The sequence below is a fragment of the Etheostoma cragini genome, chromosome 11, assembly GCF_013103735.1.
Source record: "Etheostoma cragini isolate CJK2018 chromosome 11, CSU_Ecrag_1.0, whole genome shotgun sequence".
Classification (NCBI taxonomy): Eukaryota; Metazoa; Chordata; class Actinopteri; order Perciformes; family Percidae; genus Etheostoma; species Etheostoma cragini.
Window position 1 is genome coordinate 28,586,167 of NC_048417.1, and position 17,070 is coordinate 28,603,236.

Below are 17,070 nucleotides of genomic sequence, written 5' to 3' on the forward strand. Positions count from 1 at the left end.
TATGACTCATCTGAAGCACTTTTGACCCCATGAGCCAACCTGCGTCTGTTTATTTCTTTTTTGCTTACTGGTTGCATTTTATGTTTTCAACGTGAACTGTTTGAAATTGAGCCATCGTTATTGGACCTGACATTAGGACCTCGTTACAGTACATCACAGCCACCAAAAAGCACTGCCACAGTGTGTGAATAGTGAATGGTTCCTGTACTATGTAAAGGTGCTCTATAAGAACAGACCATTTACATTGCACATACTACATATATATTTTTCATTCTGCACTCAACACATTCAACCTCCTTTTTTTCTAATGCTTGAACAAGGATGTTAAATATTGACTTATGGGAACAGTATATGTGACAAAATAATCAAAGCTTGCTCTCTGACCTTTCTTCTCCGAGTATTTATTTTTCAGTGTTTAGTGATAAAAATGAGTTAGAGTTAAAAGCTCTAAGAACTAGTGAGCATTGATTTTGTTACATAAGACACATTTTTCTTTTAACCTTGTGTGTTTATGAAGCCGTTTTGCCATTGGAACTCCAGACAATGTCCGACGGATCAGGTCTAAACATTGTCCGAAGTTTCCCTTTAACAAATGCAAAGACTGTATGAAGTCCGGCCCAATGGATTCGGACATTAGGGCTCTCACGTACAGCTCCGCCGGATAACGTCTAGATAGTTTCAGGTTTGCAGTGCATGTGTAAAAGGACCTTAGGTATGTCAATCTGTCCAGGGAACCCTTAGCAAATCGCATTGAGATGTGTTGGAGCGGATCACACCCCTATCAGTCCGACCACAGACCAAACAGGAGCCCTCATACTGTGATCTGTGCCAGTTTGTATCCTTGTTCTTTGAGGAATACTGTAGCACAAGGTGGAGGATGAATAATACATTGTGTTTTGAATCTCTCTCCTCACTCAGTTTCAGTACCCTGTGTACTCTGAGTGCCGCGATTGAAATCTCCACACCTGGCATTCAGGTTCAAGTTGTGTTGAAGGTTGGCTTTTATCCCCCGCTGGGTTTTTTCAAGAGCGTTGGGAGATGTTACTGAAAAAAAAAAAGTGGAGAGTTTATCACAGTGCGTGGTATTGTTTATTGATTTAAAATGTTGTAGAGGAAAGATATTAAACACATTCAAACATTAAGCAAGCATGTTTGCATAGCGAGGTTTTTCCTCAGGCGTTTGAATTCTTCCTACGGAAATATTCGACAGTGGTTCCCAGGGGTCTGTAGAGATGAAGAAAACAGAAGTGAGGATGAGGAGATGAAGTCATGCGCCGGTTTTGAATGACGGGGTTTACTTTCAATCCTGGGCTCGGACTGGCATGGGCTCAGACCACTGCCTGAAACAACAAGAGAGGAACAACAGCACACACATAGAGAGCGATTCGTTGAATTGAACACATCTTGCATGTTTGTCCTCAGGCAATCTTTGGCAATTCCTCTTCCTCTTTTCCTCTAGCAACACTATGACATTCTTTATTGAAACATTGACAACTTGTGGATGGATTACGGTGAAATTGGCTATACCTATTCAAATCCCAAGAAGATGAACTCAAAGAGAAGGGGAAAATGCAAATCTTCAATGATAACTAAGAAGAGAAATAAAACCAATACTTATTATGGCAGTGGGATTTATGGAATGATGTGAACAGTAGCAATAATAATGGCAACTATGACTAATAATGGATAATTGGAAAAAATCGTCAGATGAGTGACATGTGATGTAATGTAAAGGGAAGTTTCTGAGCACTATTGGAACCCCCCCACCTCGCCCACCTCCATTTACCAGCGAGTACCTGTGCATAGTACACACTGTCAACGTCACTAATGTGGGTTGCCTTATAAAGTTGTTAGACATAATTATTATTGACTTTGAATATGATAATAAAATAGATTTCTTTTAGCCTAGAAGAAGTAAAAGCTGTCATCTTTTCCATGCAGCTTAAGTTAAAATATAAAAACGGACCAAGGATGACGTTAGGTAGTAATGATTTTTTTTTAACCCTTTTCTTACCGTTGGCCATGCAACGTTTTGTTTTTGGGTCCCGATTTCAAATTAAAACCATAATACCCTTTGGTCGCTAAGTTTCTCCATTTTTTCCCACACTAATGACGTTTTTGATGTTTTTCTACTTCATTTTTTCAACGTTTTTTCATCAATTAGTTTCTTCAAATGCAATAAAATTAAGAAAAAAAACTAAATCAATGAAAGAACTGAAATGAGAATTTATTTAACTTGTGGAGAGCAATGTATGGAACCGTGCACGGAATTTGTTTTGACAAATTTGATTGGTAGAAACCCAAATTTCTGATATAGAAACAGAAGGGTTCACAGACAGGGTTGTTCATTCGGAGGCATCTGGGGGGGGGGGGGGGGGGGGGGGGGGGGGGGGGGGGGGGGGGGGGGGGGGGGGGGGGGGGGGGGCGTGCACGGGCCCTAAGAAGTTGCTTTATTGGCTTATGCCTCAACCTTGCTAGACCTTTCTGATTCGGATTAGAATCAAACATGCAGCTGTAGGGAAATGGGAGTTCACTACATGTGTCCTCCTGTACGTACAGTATGATAGTCATCATCATATCTCCAATAACAATATCTGCCTTCCTTCAACACCTCTGATCCAACACAGCCGCCGTGGTTTACACCTTCCTTGCCTTGTCTTCTATCATCCCTGCCTCCTCACTTATCTACAAATGATTTCTGCTCGCCTTAAGGTGGCTTTCTTTCATCTGCAGAACACTAGAACGATGGTTATGGTAAATAATTGCAAATTGTGTGTTTGCAAGCGGTACACAGCAGCTAGTTTTCTCTGATATTATTGATGTTTAATACTGCGATGAATCACCCCTGATGCATCCGTTTGACATTGAGAACACAGACGAGGTTAACAGTAGTCTCATTGCGAAAATAAAAGTGAGAACTGATTCTGCATTAAGTCTGCTGGAGAGGCGGAGGGGAACAAAAGAATACTGTGATGGTACTTTGGGGACTCGTCACACTAATTGCATTTTGCGTGCTGACTGGAGGTTGGAGAGCTGCATTCCTAGATGCTGCATTCCCAGACGCAGATCTATACAGCTTTTAGTTTATGCATTTCTAGTTTATGCCGAATTATGTGAACTCTGATTATAACCTGAAACCATGACACTGCCTAGAACATATCATTAAATACAAGTCATAAACGTTTAGGACAACAAACAAATCAAATCAGCTGTTGTTTTGTTGACATACCTTATTATTTGACATTGACATACCTCACAGCAACATCTCTACCTGAACCTCAGGTAGGTAGAGATCGACAGGGATTGGGATAGTTACACAGTTAACTGATGTTTCAGCAGCCAAGGTTGTCATCCCACAAACCAGTTTCATTTGACCCAGATATGCTGTTCCTAGCTCGACAGACTACATGTATGACTCTCGGGCATGTTTCAAGGATACCATGTGACACATTCAGCCCGCAAGTATATTATCAAATCCAAATTGTTCCGTGGCTGGTCTGTCTCGGGCCACCTTTTTATGGTATGACTCTCATTTATACCTTCTTCTTCATTATACCCCAGATTCTCCCCAAATATCTATTGGACCAGTTCAAACCAGGGATATGAACAAATATATACACATCCGTCCAATAATAAAATTATATCCAATGGGCTGCTAAGGCCAGAAAGTGTAATTAGCGTATAGAACTATGCAGATTTTCTTTCCCGACCTTTGATTTCCTGGCCCCGTAGAGGCTATGGAGTCATGACACAAACCCGCTGCATACTTATTATTGACACATGTGAGTCGTTGGCTTGAGGTCTCCATTAACTTTGCACATTGAAAATCATTATTGCAAGGGTAATGACAATAAAAAAAAAAAAATCTTCATTGCACATTATGTCTGTAAAGCCATCCCCTCTTGGGGAAAAATTAGACAATATTGTTATTTTCTCTATCTGGGGATAACAGAACTTATTGGAAGCAGTTCCATTTACCATAAAGTGTAATTAGACCATACTTAGAGTGGTAATTACATTTGAGAGGAAACCCATGGTCGATTCCCAGCAGGTCCGCTTTCTCCTGCTGTCACTTTGCTGTGCGTGCAAATACACACATACGTGGAAAGCCAACAATAGACACACACCTACACGGTGTAAAACATTACTGATTTATTCATATGAATGTACCCTATTACAAACATAATTATACACACAGACATATCTGCATGCCCACCATACTCCCCAGAGCCTGGACTCATTTTCCACACCGCTACGCTAAATGAAACGATCATGCTGTGGCAGTGATGGCTGAGGCCAATGGTTTTTATTTTACAAAAGGTGACAATAAGTTCTCTGAAGACCAGATGAGATACTCAGTCTGAGGTCCAAACATATGTATACTGCATTAAAGCGCGATGTTGTGTGTTTTCTTTCAACCTCCACCCTGTTTTTGCATGCGTTTGTTTTTGGTGTGGTGTCCTGTTTTATTTTGAAGTCTGGTCTCTGTCTCTTCTTGTCTCTAGTTTAATCTCGTCTTGTCTCTAGATGTTTGATAAGTTCTTGATTACCTTCTAATGCCTGCGTGCCGTCCTCATCTCTGCATTTTGGTCCTAAACTTCCTTGACCTGTCACACATTGGTGCTGAGTGACTAATGGGAACAACATTTGAAATGGGTCCGGTACTGAGCAAGAACCCTGGGACCGTAAACCGTTTCATGCTGTATTATAATCCTACATGGCAAATATGCGTCGTCAATTTGCGTCCAATGAAAGTGTTGTTTCGGCCGCTGACAGATTAATGCTGTCTGACAACAATAATAATGCATTCATTTATTTAAATTGCCTTTCTCGGCAGTGAAGGACGCCGTGTTTAAAACAGCAACAACTTCAAAAAATACTGTACACAAAAACAACAGAAAAGGCAGCGAAACAGACATTTAAGTGGAATAGGCAGTTATGAACAGATGTGTTTTGAGTTGGGACTTAAAAAGGGGGACAAAGGGATATTTCGAAGTTGGGGTGGTAATGAGTACCAGAGACGAGGAAAGGATCTCTACAGAGATTAGTGTTTTTATTAAAGGGTAAGATCTTTTTTTGTTTAACCAGAAACAGCCAGGACATCGCCATTGGCAAACTCACCAGATTCCATGGAAATGAAACCAGTACTTTTACTGTGTACAGAGCCAGCATACTGTATGTATTTATGTAAATGGTTTGGCAGTCGCAGTGAAAAAGCAGTTTTAGTGGACATTAATTGAAGGTGCGCAACTTCTCAGCCTGTTACTTTGTTTATGGTGCTGATTTCCTTGCAGGTACTGCAGGTGAGCGCGGCAGAGGGTTCTGGCTGATCCTGGGCTCGTTAGTTACACTGGCAACCCCTGGGCTCTGGGGGCTGGTGGACTTTTAAAAATCCTCTTGGATTCAGTTCTCTCTCCTCGCTGACACACACATCACTTTGGCCTTGGTTGCTGTTTGTGTTTCTGTACTGTACTGTGCGCCCTGTATTAGAATCAGATTCAACCAGACTGGAACTCATGCACACACGCCTCACCTTACTGAGGACCAGACCACAACACGGACCCGAACACAATCCCCTCCCTCTCTGCTTTCTCATTTACCTGCAGCTATCACTCAGTCTATCAGCACCCTCCGTCCGACTACACCCCGTGGGCCGGACCCTCTCACGCTCCGTGTTAAACACACACGTGTTATCCTCATCAGCCTATGTGTTATAAACCAGAGTAATCTCACCTCTCAGGCTGATCTTGCACCTTTTCAATTTCCTGGTAACCTAATCCTTTCTGTTTCTCCACACTATTAGAGCCTGGGAGAAAGAAAGGGGAAGCGCAGGGAGAGAAGGGATAATAAATTGTGCCTTTTGATATAACTTGGATTAGGGAAATGGCATACCCATGTGCATGCTGGGAGGCTGGAATCCATTGTGACGGCAAGTCAGTGTTGGATTGATGGGGAAATGAACATCATACAGGGCTGTTACTGTGGTTTACTTAGTACCTTCTTAAAATTGTGCGTCTTTCATTGTCATGCTATTAAGACAACAATATTGATTATATTTGTCTTTGTTCTCCTTAGAACAAAAAAAATCATGTAATCCCTGGAACATTTCATTATTCTCCATGGGATTATTGCTGTTTGTGTGTATTATTAGACACATGCATACATGTACATAGACGCATCATTGTGTAACTGAATAACGTCTGAAGCCTTTGACCCCTGAAGCTGCTTAACATCCTAAATTCATTCCAACCATGAATGAAAGAAAGCACTACAACAGCGGGGCCAGGGAGTTGATACATCCCTGGTCTATAACCTTGACGTTCCACCTAACGGGGGTGCAGGAAATTCTGCCTGATGCATGTATTTTCCGTTTCCTTCTGTTTTCTTTTAAATTCGATGGATTTCTGAGGACTATGGTTACCTGGTCCTCAGATCTCTGCAGGGTAAATCCAGACAACTAGCTAGACTATTTGTCCATTATGAGGACTATGGTTACCTGGTCCTCAGATCTCTGCAGGGTAATTCCAGACAACTAGCTAGACTATTTGTCCATTATGAGGACTATGGTTACCTGGTCCTCAGATCTCTGCGAGACTACCACATCCCTAACGTGAAGGCTCATTGTTTGTGGTTCTCTGGCTCTGGTATGAACCCCGGTCTCCAGGGTGGAAGATCTGTGTTGTTTGACCCATGCACCACCCCAACCTGCCTACTCCTCTCTACTCTTTACCCCGATGCATCCATCACAGACGCCGTTTTATCCGCCCAGCCCACATTGCTACCTGCATGTGTGACTGAAAAATGAGGGGGGGGGGGCAGGGATTCACCGAATCTCTAGATTAGCCCCAGCCTAGTTTATAGTTAAAGTTGGGGGAACCAAGCAATCAGCCCTTTCCCAACAGGCACACACTCCAAACGGGCACTGCACTAGTATCTCTAATTTTCAAATACCAAGTCTATACTGTGATTTTATTCCTCCATCTCTTCTTTAGGTTTCTTCTAATTTCTCTCCCCTACAGTATTTTGGGGGGAGTTTAACATCATCTGCATCAATCATCTGTTGTATACCGTACACCTTGTAAAGCCCCTTGAGACAACTTTGGGTTTTGTAATATTCGGATGTACAAATACAAAATACTGAGCTTATGTTCTGGTGTGCCAGTCCTGTGTGCATGTGGAAGCTTTGTGTGTTTGCAGAGGACTATCAGCAGGACGGGCTGGAGGTCTTTGCCCCTATCTATCCCCACTGAGCTACCAGCAGTTTCTCTCGCTGAGAGTCTATTGAGGGCTTAGTGAAATGGTGACACAGGTCACAGCGCAACCAAAACAACAGCTTATGAGGATGACTTTTAGTAGTGTGTTTGCCTTTGAGGATGATTGAGGACACCGCACAGGCAGCAACGTGAATTTTTTCCGGAGATGTTTTGATACAAGACTACATTTCAATATCTAAATGATGTGTTATATTGGGAATGACAGCCCAGAACAGCTGACTCGACGGCCTCGAAATTCAGAAATGCCTACATCAATCATTAAAACAGAACTTAAAACAAACTTTTCTAGGGCTTTGATTGAAATTGAAGCTGGATATTTTTATGGCATTCCTTTATGGTCTGTGTCTATTTCGGTAACCTTTGTCAGTGCAGATATCCCGATCCTGGTTTGCAGTTAGTCACAGCAGTCTTTTACAGTACAATATATCACATATTACGATGGAAAGCAAGGTGTTTCCAGTTTGAGATAATTGCAAAGAATGAAAGCTTTAAGCCATGGCTGCCATTCTGGTTTAGATTCTATTACAGTGCAGCATAGGATATATTGTAAATGATTTTAAGGATGCCCCGTCTGCCCTAAAGAAGGCTTTTGGAAAGGCGATCCCTGTCCCTCTCACTTATGGCACTCCCTGAATAACCACTTCCCAACGCTCGTAAAGCGTAAAGCACAGATGGCTCTGGCCTCTATTGAAAACACATTGGCTCATAATCTATACTCGCTCATAATACAAAGGGTTCCAACATCAGTTTCAAGGTCAAACACCAATAAAATCAAAGACGGCAATTTGTCAAAAGTCTGAAGTGATTCCGTGCACAGGCCCTGACATCATCTGCAGTCCGTCCGAAACACGAGCGTCTACGTCGAGCCGAGGAACGCCAGATGTAAATCATAGATTTTCCCATTACAGATCGGCTTCTGATGTAGCTGCAGCTGCACACCCGGACGATGCCCGATCTGTCATCTTTGGGACGTGAATGGCTTACGATCGGCGCATATCAGTGGAACCTGTCATTCGCCGAGGGGAACGTCCCTGAAAATAATGATTTGTTTAAAGGGGGTTAGTGGGTTAAGCAGACAGGCAGGCAGGCAGGCAGGCATCTGCTGTCAATGAGCATTCACAAGCACCCGACACACGCACCCGATCCTCATTAACAAAGTGGTGCATGAGAGTGGGCTGATTTCATGGTGACGTTATTATACTGAGGAGGAGTTCTTTTGGCTGTGATGTCCTTCCAGGTGGCTTTCTCTGGCTTCCCGGGGCTCGAGCTGAATTCCCGGGCCTGCTGCCTGAAAGCCTTTTGTGTGCTCTATCAGGTGCAAAGCGGGAGCTCTTCTTTCTTCTTGACGGGTTTGATGATGCCCAGCAACTGTCATCTGTCAGCAACATCTGTGAGAAGCAGCTTGTCCTCAATGACTGTGGAGTTTCTGGCCGTACCTGTCAGTCGGACTCGTGGAGGCTCATAACAGATGCTGTCGCACTTTTAAACTCATTAAGTGCATCCCGCACTGTGTATTGGTTGTCTTTCATTTGGAGGGACATTTCTTTTTGGTCAAATGCAGATGGATTGGATCCAAGTCTGTGAGTTGGAAGAAGTCATACAACGGGGATAAATTTGTTCATTGGATTATAGAAACCTGCCGAATCAATGATGTCAGTTTGGATGTCTACTTGAATATTCTTATGACATGAGTTCAATTTCAATTTAAATAGCTTACATGGTCAATGTTTGAAATCTTACAACTTGCCACACTTTAATGCACAAATAGTCAACAGCAGTGCCCAGCCAAATAGAACTCACTCTCAAATATTTATCCAAGGAACCTTCCCTGATTGCAAAGAAATATCCAAACCTATCAGGGAGTTGGAATTGTTTCATGTTTAGCTTATGAATAAGTAGAGGCAGCTCTTTCCAAATCCAGCAAAAAGAGATGATAGATATACATGATAAGTATGTATGACTCCCATACCAATAACTCCTGAGTCGCGGAACAACCCCTGCAGCCCTGTGTATCCCTTCAACGAATGGCTACAGTGCAAATCCTAACTGCAGCCATTCTTGATTCAACAGCCATGTACCAGGACCAATTGGCAGGGGCCATTAGGGGCATTCACATACATTTAGATCATCCCTCTGTTTGCATTACCCAGGCACAGATAATCTGTGTATACAGTGGGAAATTAGGGCAGAGCAGCCCTAGGCGCTGTAGAAAGAGACCTCCACATGTTCACTTCAAAGGGGCTGCGGCTGAGTGGAAGCAGGTGGGTCTTGTCCGGAGTCAGGCACAGGGTGGGCCAGGCTGGGCGGAGGAAGGAGGGCGGGATCCCTGCAGGCCAAGGCTGTGTGTGGTGTTACAGGGGGTCAGTGCATATGTGTCTCTGCAGGGCGAAAACAAGCCGTCTTAAAAACTAATTTAAGAAATTTCGGTAACGATTTGGTCAAGTACAAATATGTTTTCATACTGTGTCACTGATTCAACTTAGTCCTACTGGGGAGGCAGCCTGACGTGTTTGTCTTGTGCGAAGTCCTCTGGAAAATAAAGTAGGTGCTCCAGGCTGAAATGTGTTTGAAACAGCCAAAAGAAAAAGTGGAAGCGATAGCAAACCCTGAGTACTACAAAATAAAGTATGTTAATATAGAACTCATTTGCTAAGCCAAGTTTGCTTTTGATGATACCTATTTGTTTCCTGAATTATTTCTGCAGGCTACGTTTTTCTCCCAGTCCTTGCTGTTTACCACAGAGGAGTCACACAGTAGGTTTCTCAACCAAAGATTCATGGAATGAGATTTCACTGATGTCGCCAACAGTGTTTGAGTGACATCTGATTTCTTAGACATACAGAAATACCACATCAATTATCACTTGGAAGAAGAACAAAAAAATACATCTGCCGTGTGTGTGTGTGTGTGTGTGTGTGTTTGTGTGGCCAGACTGAAAGCCACCACCTGTGTGAGTGCAGCTTTCCTCTGATGGTGCAGGACTGTGTCTGTTTGTGTATTTTCCTTGAGGTTAAATGCTTTGTTTCCCCTCTAATGGCTCCCTCGTTTGGTCCAGCGGAAGAAGGGGTTAGTGTGCGAGCCATTTGTCACCGCCTGTCTGATGTGCTAGGTCCTCGCTGACACCATAAATACTTGATAATAGTTCATCTGGAGAAAAGTTGTTCCTTACACTCCGGTTTTCTGCCCTGACCTTTTTCTTGGATCTCTTGTGTGACTGCACTAGCTATGGGAGCAGTAAATGTATGCTTAGAAGCTGCATGTTGAAGTATAGCACTGCACTTCAAAGCATTGTTTATGGGAATTGTGTCCATGACCTTGCTGGTATGGTCTTTACAGATGATGAACACATTTATTTTTAAATGTGTTCATCATATACTGACAGTATCGGTGGCCTCTCTCCTGGCACTTATGTATGCAACACTTATGTTTTCATACTTTGTTGGTGCACCAACAAGTTTCTGTGCAATAAAATGTGAAAGAATCAACTACCTTTCATGTGAACAAATACACCATTAGTACATAATTAATAGAGAAGATAGCAAGGCATGTAACAAGAAGCAAGTACTGCAACATCCATGTGTTCAGAAGCTCTCGTTTCAGTCAGCCTTTATGGCATCTTTTCTTTAATCCACCTTAGCCAAGCACAGTAACATTTTTTTAGTTTTTTATAATATGCATAAAACACCCAAAGGTATCACAGTTAATATAGCGGCAAAAAAGTGTAAAATATGCTACATAGCCTCCAGTCATTGGCTGACAGAACGGTGACAGGCCCGACTGCGACAGCTGAAGCACTTTGATTGATGAGCTTCATTTGAAGGCCCCACAATGGTTTGCATGTGTCTGCAAACAGCTGTTTTTTTGCATTTGCAAACACATGCCTGAAAGAGTATACATAAATAATGCAGGAAGTGAGCGTTCGCACATTGTCTCCTCTGTCAACACGCCTCTGAGCTAACAGGCTTCGAATTAGCAGGTGACCTTTTTACCCTGCACTCGCAGAGGATGTTCACACAGTCTGTGTAAATTGGAGCTTCTCTGAGAGACAGGCGAACTTCTGCATTCCAGCATTCTTACTAAAGCACACGCACACGCAGAAGAGGCTGGTTTGAAATTTTTTTTAAAAAATATCTGCACAATGAGGTTATTTGGGGGCCTTAATGGGTCAAACCACCCAGGACTTTCACCCAGGAGTCCGGCGTTTGTGCCCCATTCTCATCCGGCGTGGTTCTGAAACCCACCATCTTTTTGTCCCCTTCTCGTGACACATGTCAAGTGTACGTCCCGACTCAGTCACCAAAAGTGACACCAAGAGTCTCGACCAAGCGCGTCTAAAAAGCGACTTTTCTCCTCATATCAAATGACAAAAGGCACCTGACTACGTCTTCTCAGAGGAGACACAGATGACAGGGACAGAAGCGGCTTTCCATCACGATTGGAGCATATCCAAAACAGTCACCATGAAGAAAAGAAAGGAAAAAAACTCCTTGTGGCTGTATGTCATGAGCAATATTTTGAAATTTTCTGTTTCCACGAACCTCCATGCTCCAGCTCTGCTGCCAAAACTTTGTCCCATTTAATTACATGTACATTAAACGCAGAGTGTACAGAGTACACCGTGGAGTCGCCCTCTGCAGCTAACCTCTGTTGACATGTACCATTATCACACGTCTGTGGGGACAAGTTGGGCTTTTTTTGAAGAGCCGAAGCTAACCCCACTGCTCTCGCTGCTCTTTGCCTTGTCTAATCACAGTCACAGCATCAAAAACCTTTTTTTATGGCCTGACAAAAGCTATAATGTGTATCCCTGTTGTGCTCTGTGCTCGCAAGGTTTCAACCCAGGGGCGCTAAAGTACAGGGAATATTAACTCTCTTCAGCAGAGGGACCTAAGCAGGGAGGTCTACGTTCTCACCCTAGCCTGATCTCCCCTTGCAGAGTCTCCTGTCTGCCTCGGTAAGAGTAAGTGCAGTGCATTATCAGAGATGTTTTATCGCTATTAATAAAGGTTATAGGTATGGGTATTAATAACTTTACAACATTGACAAACAATCAAAGCAAGGCACCACTCTGGAATCATTAGGTGGAGTTCCCTTTAAAATGCAGATCTTAATTAATTTGATTAATTTCTCTCTGAAAGGACCAAAAGAAGGGGTGAGTTCTTTAGTTGATTAAATTGTAATTGACTTACAATCAACCTTCATCCCCGAACCCATCTCAAACACATTTTCTTCCATGCCATTATTTTGGCTCTGACACAAAGAAGATAAAAATCCCCATTTTCACGCTCGTGCCATTTCGTTCTGAAAACACATCGTTCTAGGCTGTTAGCAGAGACGTCGTCAACCTTTGACAGCTGCAAAGATCCCAGCTCCAAAGGTCCGATGGCGGATTGCTTCTCCAACGACAGGACACGACAGCCAATAAGAACACCAGATTTATCTGAAATCAGAGCCCATAAGATTAAGAATTTGAATGGCATCTTGCTAGGTCAGAGCCATAAAAATAGCATTACTAAAACTGTAGTCTACATCCACGACGCTCCACTTCTGGGAGTGTCTACTCCAATCTACTACTTAATCACTGCCTATGACACATAAGAGCAGTCAGGAACTTCATCCCAACGTAATGTTTGAGTACAGTTTCATAACTCCTTGAGTCCAAATCCAAGTCATCGATGCAAGAGTCCGAGTCGGGTTCCGAGTCCAGGGATCAGCAACTCCATCACTGCCTGGCATTCCTTTCACAAACGTGTCGATGCTTTCCTAGCAGTTCAGCAGAACCATGCATCATTTAGTCATGCATCTCCATGCACCCCCTTCCCTTGATACAACTCTGGGCCCCCAGTTTGGAAACCACTGAATTAGCGCAAAGACGCTAAAATGCTTCAAATAAATCTGAGCGATTATTAATAAAACAGAATGTCGATCATTGTAGCTTTAAGTTAGCACTAACCTCTTTTGTGTTACCATGGGGAAACTGTAGCTCAGGTTTTGATTGCGGGAATGCTGTTTGAAGTGTCCTTGAGCAAGACATTAAACCCCAAACAGGTCCCAATGTATGTTAGAGAACTACATACACACTGGAAGCACTAAACAGTAAAATGCTCCCAATATGTATGTAAGTCTCTTTGGACTGCATCTGCCAAGTCAATGGAAAATAACTCCTGCTTCCAAAGTGAAATCAGCTAACATTACCCCCCGATGCCAGACTGAGTAATGGAGTGAAAAGTGAGATCTGATTACCAGGCTTTAGAGCCACAGAGCAGAAACATGTCAGTGCTCCCTGCGCCTTAACAGCTTTCTGCCTGCCTTTGTAAACTGATGAAAAATTCAGGAGACAAAGGTAGGTCATGGTGTCGCTGGAGTTCAAGGTAGAAACCGCAATGCCTTCTGGGAAACTCCCCTAGATGATATGATGAGCTGAGGGAGCTTGGGGCCCCAGCCGGGATGGGGTTTAACACATCTATGAACCCGATTTTATTCAGTCAGTGGCATCGCAAAAAGGACAAAAACATAGACTTCTAAATGCTGGTGCTCTTTACATGTTCTGATATTTGCACAGTGGACCCATTCATCACTCCAGAGATGTTCAAAAGTAAAGAATTGTGTTCACGTAGCATTTGACCCCAGTCTGGAAGATTGATTTCTATAGCACCTGATGGAAAAGGCTGATCTTTATAAACTCCCCTGCCACACTGTGGCATTTACTCAGCGTCGACACTTGATCTTCATAATGTGTCTATGATGAGGTCACAGCCACCTCGGGCAGATGTGTGTGTCTGTTGCATCGCACGCTGCAAGCACCAAAGCTCCAGCGTTGTACTGCTTGTCACAGCACCTTGAGACTCTCACTGAAGACGCGATGCGGTGCAGCTCCACATTAAGGCTGCACACGAGGCCCTCTGAACCAGCGGGGAACTCTACATGAGCATGCATTAGCTCATGGATATATCTATAGTGGTTTCATCTGGAGTAACCTCCACAAGCTCCTGGCCCAGTGGAAGTGTCCTGGTTTCAGAAGGATTAAGACAATTGGAAAACAATTAGATACAAAACAGGATGTTTAGAAAGTAACAAAAACGTTAAAAAATCGTCCAAATAAGTCAAAAAAGCACAAAGAAAAGCCCACACATAAAAAAAAAACGCCAGAAACTCCCTAAAAAAACGCCAAAAAAATTGTCAAAAACTCTCAAAAAAAGTGCCAAATGTTGAAAAAAAACGCTGAAGTAACTATGTTACAACTATCACATTTTCCAAAATGATATAAACACTTTTAGGCATTCTGTGATCAAATGGCTTAAAATGGATCCTCTAAAGGATGTTTTAGATCCAGGAAGCCAGGAGATGTTGGAGCTCACAGCTCTTTCTATGATGATAGATAGCGAGATTTCTAGAGTTTTGAAGCTTGATAACTGTGCTGTGTTTCATAACTTCTGACATGTCACTTGAACCCCACAGTTACCTGGTATCTTCTTTGACTACATGAATGTCACAGTATTCAGTGTGCATGAGCTTAAACTGATCCCGGGGCTTAAGTCACATAAAAGGTAGCAAAGTCAAATGTGCCCTAAACCATGATTTAACAAGTGATTTGACACAGCAGAGGATTTAGTGTCAAGTGTTGCTGTCTATGATCTGTTAACATAATGTAATCATCAAACTCTGTGACTGTGCTGTCACATACTCTAGCTTTATGTCCCTCTAGAGTAAAAAAACTCCCCGCCATAAGTCATTTGTACAAGCATCAATTAGGACGTGTATTCATGTTTATAGGGGTGACTATCTGTCCAATCTGAGGACTATGGTGACCTGGTCCTCAGATCTCTGCAGGGTAAATCCAGACAGCTAGCTAGACTATAGCTAGCTAGAGTCAGCTCCAGTACAGTGCCTGGCACTCCAGACACACACTCTGCCAGGGAAGGAGAGCTCAGAAGGGAAGCTTTCTTTGAGATCACTAAGGTCCGAGAGAGAAGGGGGGAGGGGGGGGGCAGAAGGTTCACCAGTATGGATGTTACTATGAAGGTAAATGCAGCCAAAAGTTAAGTAAGATTTAATCAAAAAACTGATCTTTATTTTTCAAAAACGTGAAAAAAGCCCCTGAAGACTGGTTATTTACAAAAAAACATACTTTATCACGATGAACTTCAAATACACTAACGTTTTCTTAAAGTAACAGTAGTAGGAACACACACTACTTGTAGTGATTCTGCATGATGGGGTGTTATTCATAGCAGCAGACCATGCCAACTTCATTATGAGCCACTCAGGAGGACATAACTAACAGTAGACTTTGGTGAATTTATCATAAAAATAGACTTGAAAACCTCTCTACAGCTTTTCACCTACATGTAGTGTTTTGCAAGCTACTGGGATGAGGGTTAATTAGAATAATAACAGTAATACTAATTGAAGTGTAACAAAATATTGTCCTGAGTTAGTTGAAGTGCAGTTATGAGCATGATCCAACTCAAGGCCAGATGTATTAACACTTTATTTTGCAACATGTGCTAAAAGCATGGCGGGGTATGCACAACAGGCCGTTCTGAGGTACTCGAGGTAAGTCCAGACTGTCTGTCGTGGGAGCTGAAAATGGCAAATTGCCCTTATTTGTCATGCATATGCATTCTTAGGAGGGTGAAGGGGAAAGTGGGAGTTTCCCACAAAGAGATGGGAGGGGAAGCATAACGTGTGTCTAAATATTTCTTCCCTGGTATGTACAAAAACCTCCTCCGCCTCTTCAAAGCCGGTGTAAACCAGCGGAATGCGGGCGTCCCTGCACACGCCTCCAGGTGGAATGGCAGCGGCGATCCGAGCAAGACGAAGACAAGCCGAGGAGAAGAAGGATCCCACTTTTTCAGTTCAATCGTTAAGCTTTGCAGATAAAGCAGCCACGTCATATCACAGTTACTGGAAGAAATCAAAGATGACATTGAATCTCTGACATCAGCTTCATTTCACACAGTCATAGAGAGAGTTCCAGAGCCTTGGTGCCACCACGGAAAAGGCTTGATCGCCTCTGGTTTTAAAACGGGTTCTGGGGACAGTTAGAAGGTCTTGGCCTGAAGACCTCAGAGAGCGACCAGGAGTGTGGGCGTGCAACAGATCCTGGATGGACGAGGGATCTTGACCATGCAAGGCTCTATAAGTCGTGATTACAATTTTAAAATGCACTCTAAAACCTACTGGTGGCCAATGAAGAGCCTGGAGCATCGGAGTAACGTGGATCTCCTACTGGTCTTGCTACTGCATTCTGTGTAACGTGCAGTTTGTCCCCGGAAGACTTATTTAAACAAGTGTACAATACAATAATCCAAAAGTGAAGAAATAAAAGCATGAATAAGCATCTCCATCTCTTTTTTTAGAAACCACAGATCTGATCTTAGCAATGTTCCTGAGATGGATGAAACAGGAACCAACCACCAAATTCACATGATAACATGATGTTATTACACATAGATTTGTATAAGGGAGATGTCATTTTGATTTGTCATCATAACAGACAAACCAGTTGTATTTGTGCACACAGGGTGAGTCTGTGTGCTCCTAATGAGCCTGCGTCTGCATTCCTTCCTCTGCCTGGGTCCTGGTGGCTGCTCCCGGGGCCCGGGTGAACACACTGACTTGTTCACAGCCAGTAAGCCATCATGTGGAGAGTGGGTGTTTAAAGCTCCGGCTTTGCTGTTCCCTTTCCTGGACTACAGGGTCTATCCTCCTGTCTGGGCTGTGATGCCTAAATTAGTCATCTCCTACTCCTCCTCCCTCCCTCTCTCTCTCTCTCTCTCTCTCTCTCTCTCTC

At 43.1% G+C, this 17,070-nt stretch overlaps 1 long non-coding RNA gene across 1 annotated transcript in view; it reads right to left on the reverse strand.

Moving 5' to 3' along the window:
- Positions 1-6,767: 6,767 nt before the first annotated feature.
- The window catches only part of LOC117953069, a 17,845-nt gene continuing 7,542 nt past the window's right edge, over positions 6,768-17,070 (reverse strand). The window contains exons 2-3 of the long non-coding RNA XR_004658558.1: positions 9,754-9,759; positions 6,768-6,778 (exon numbers count right to left, since the gene is read on the reverse strand). This is a non-coding gene — a long non-coding RNA (uncharacterized LOC117953069). The remainder of the gene's footprint in view (positions 6,779-9,753; positions 9,760-17,070) is intronic.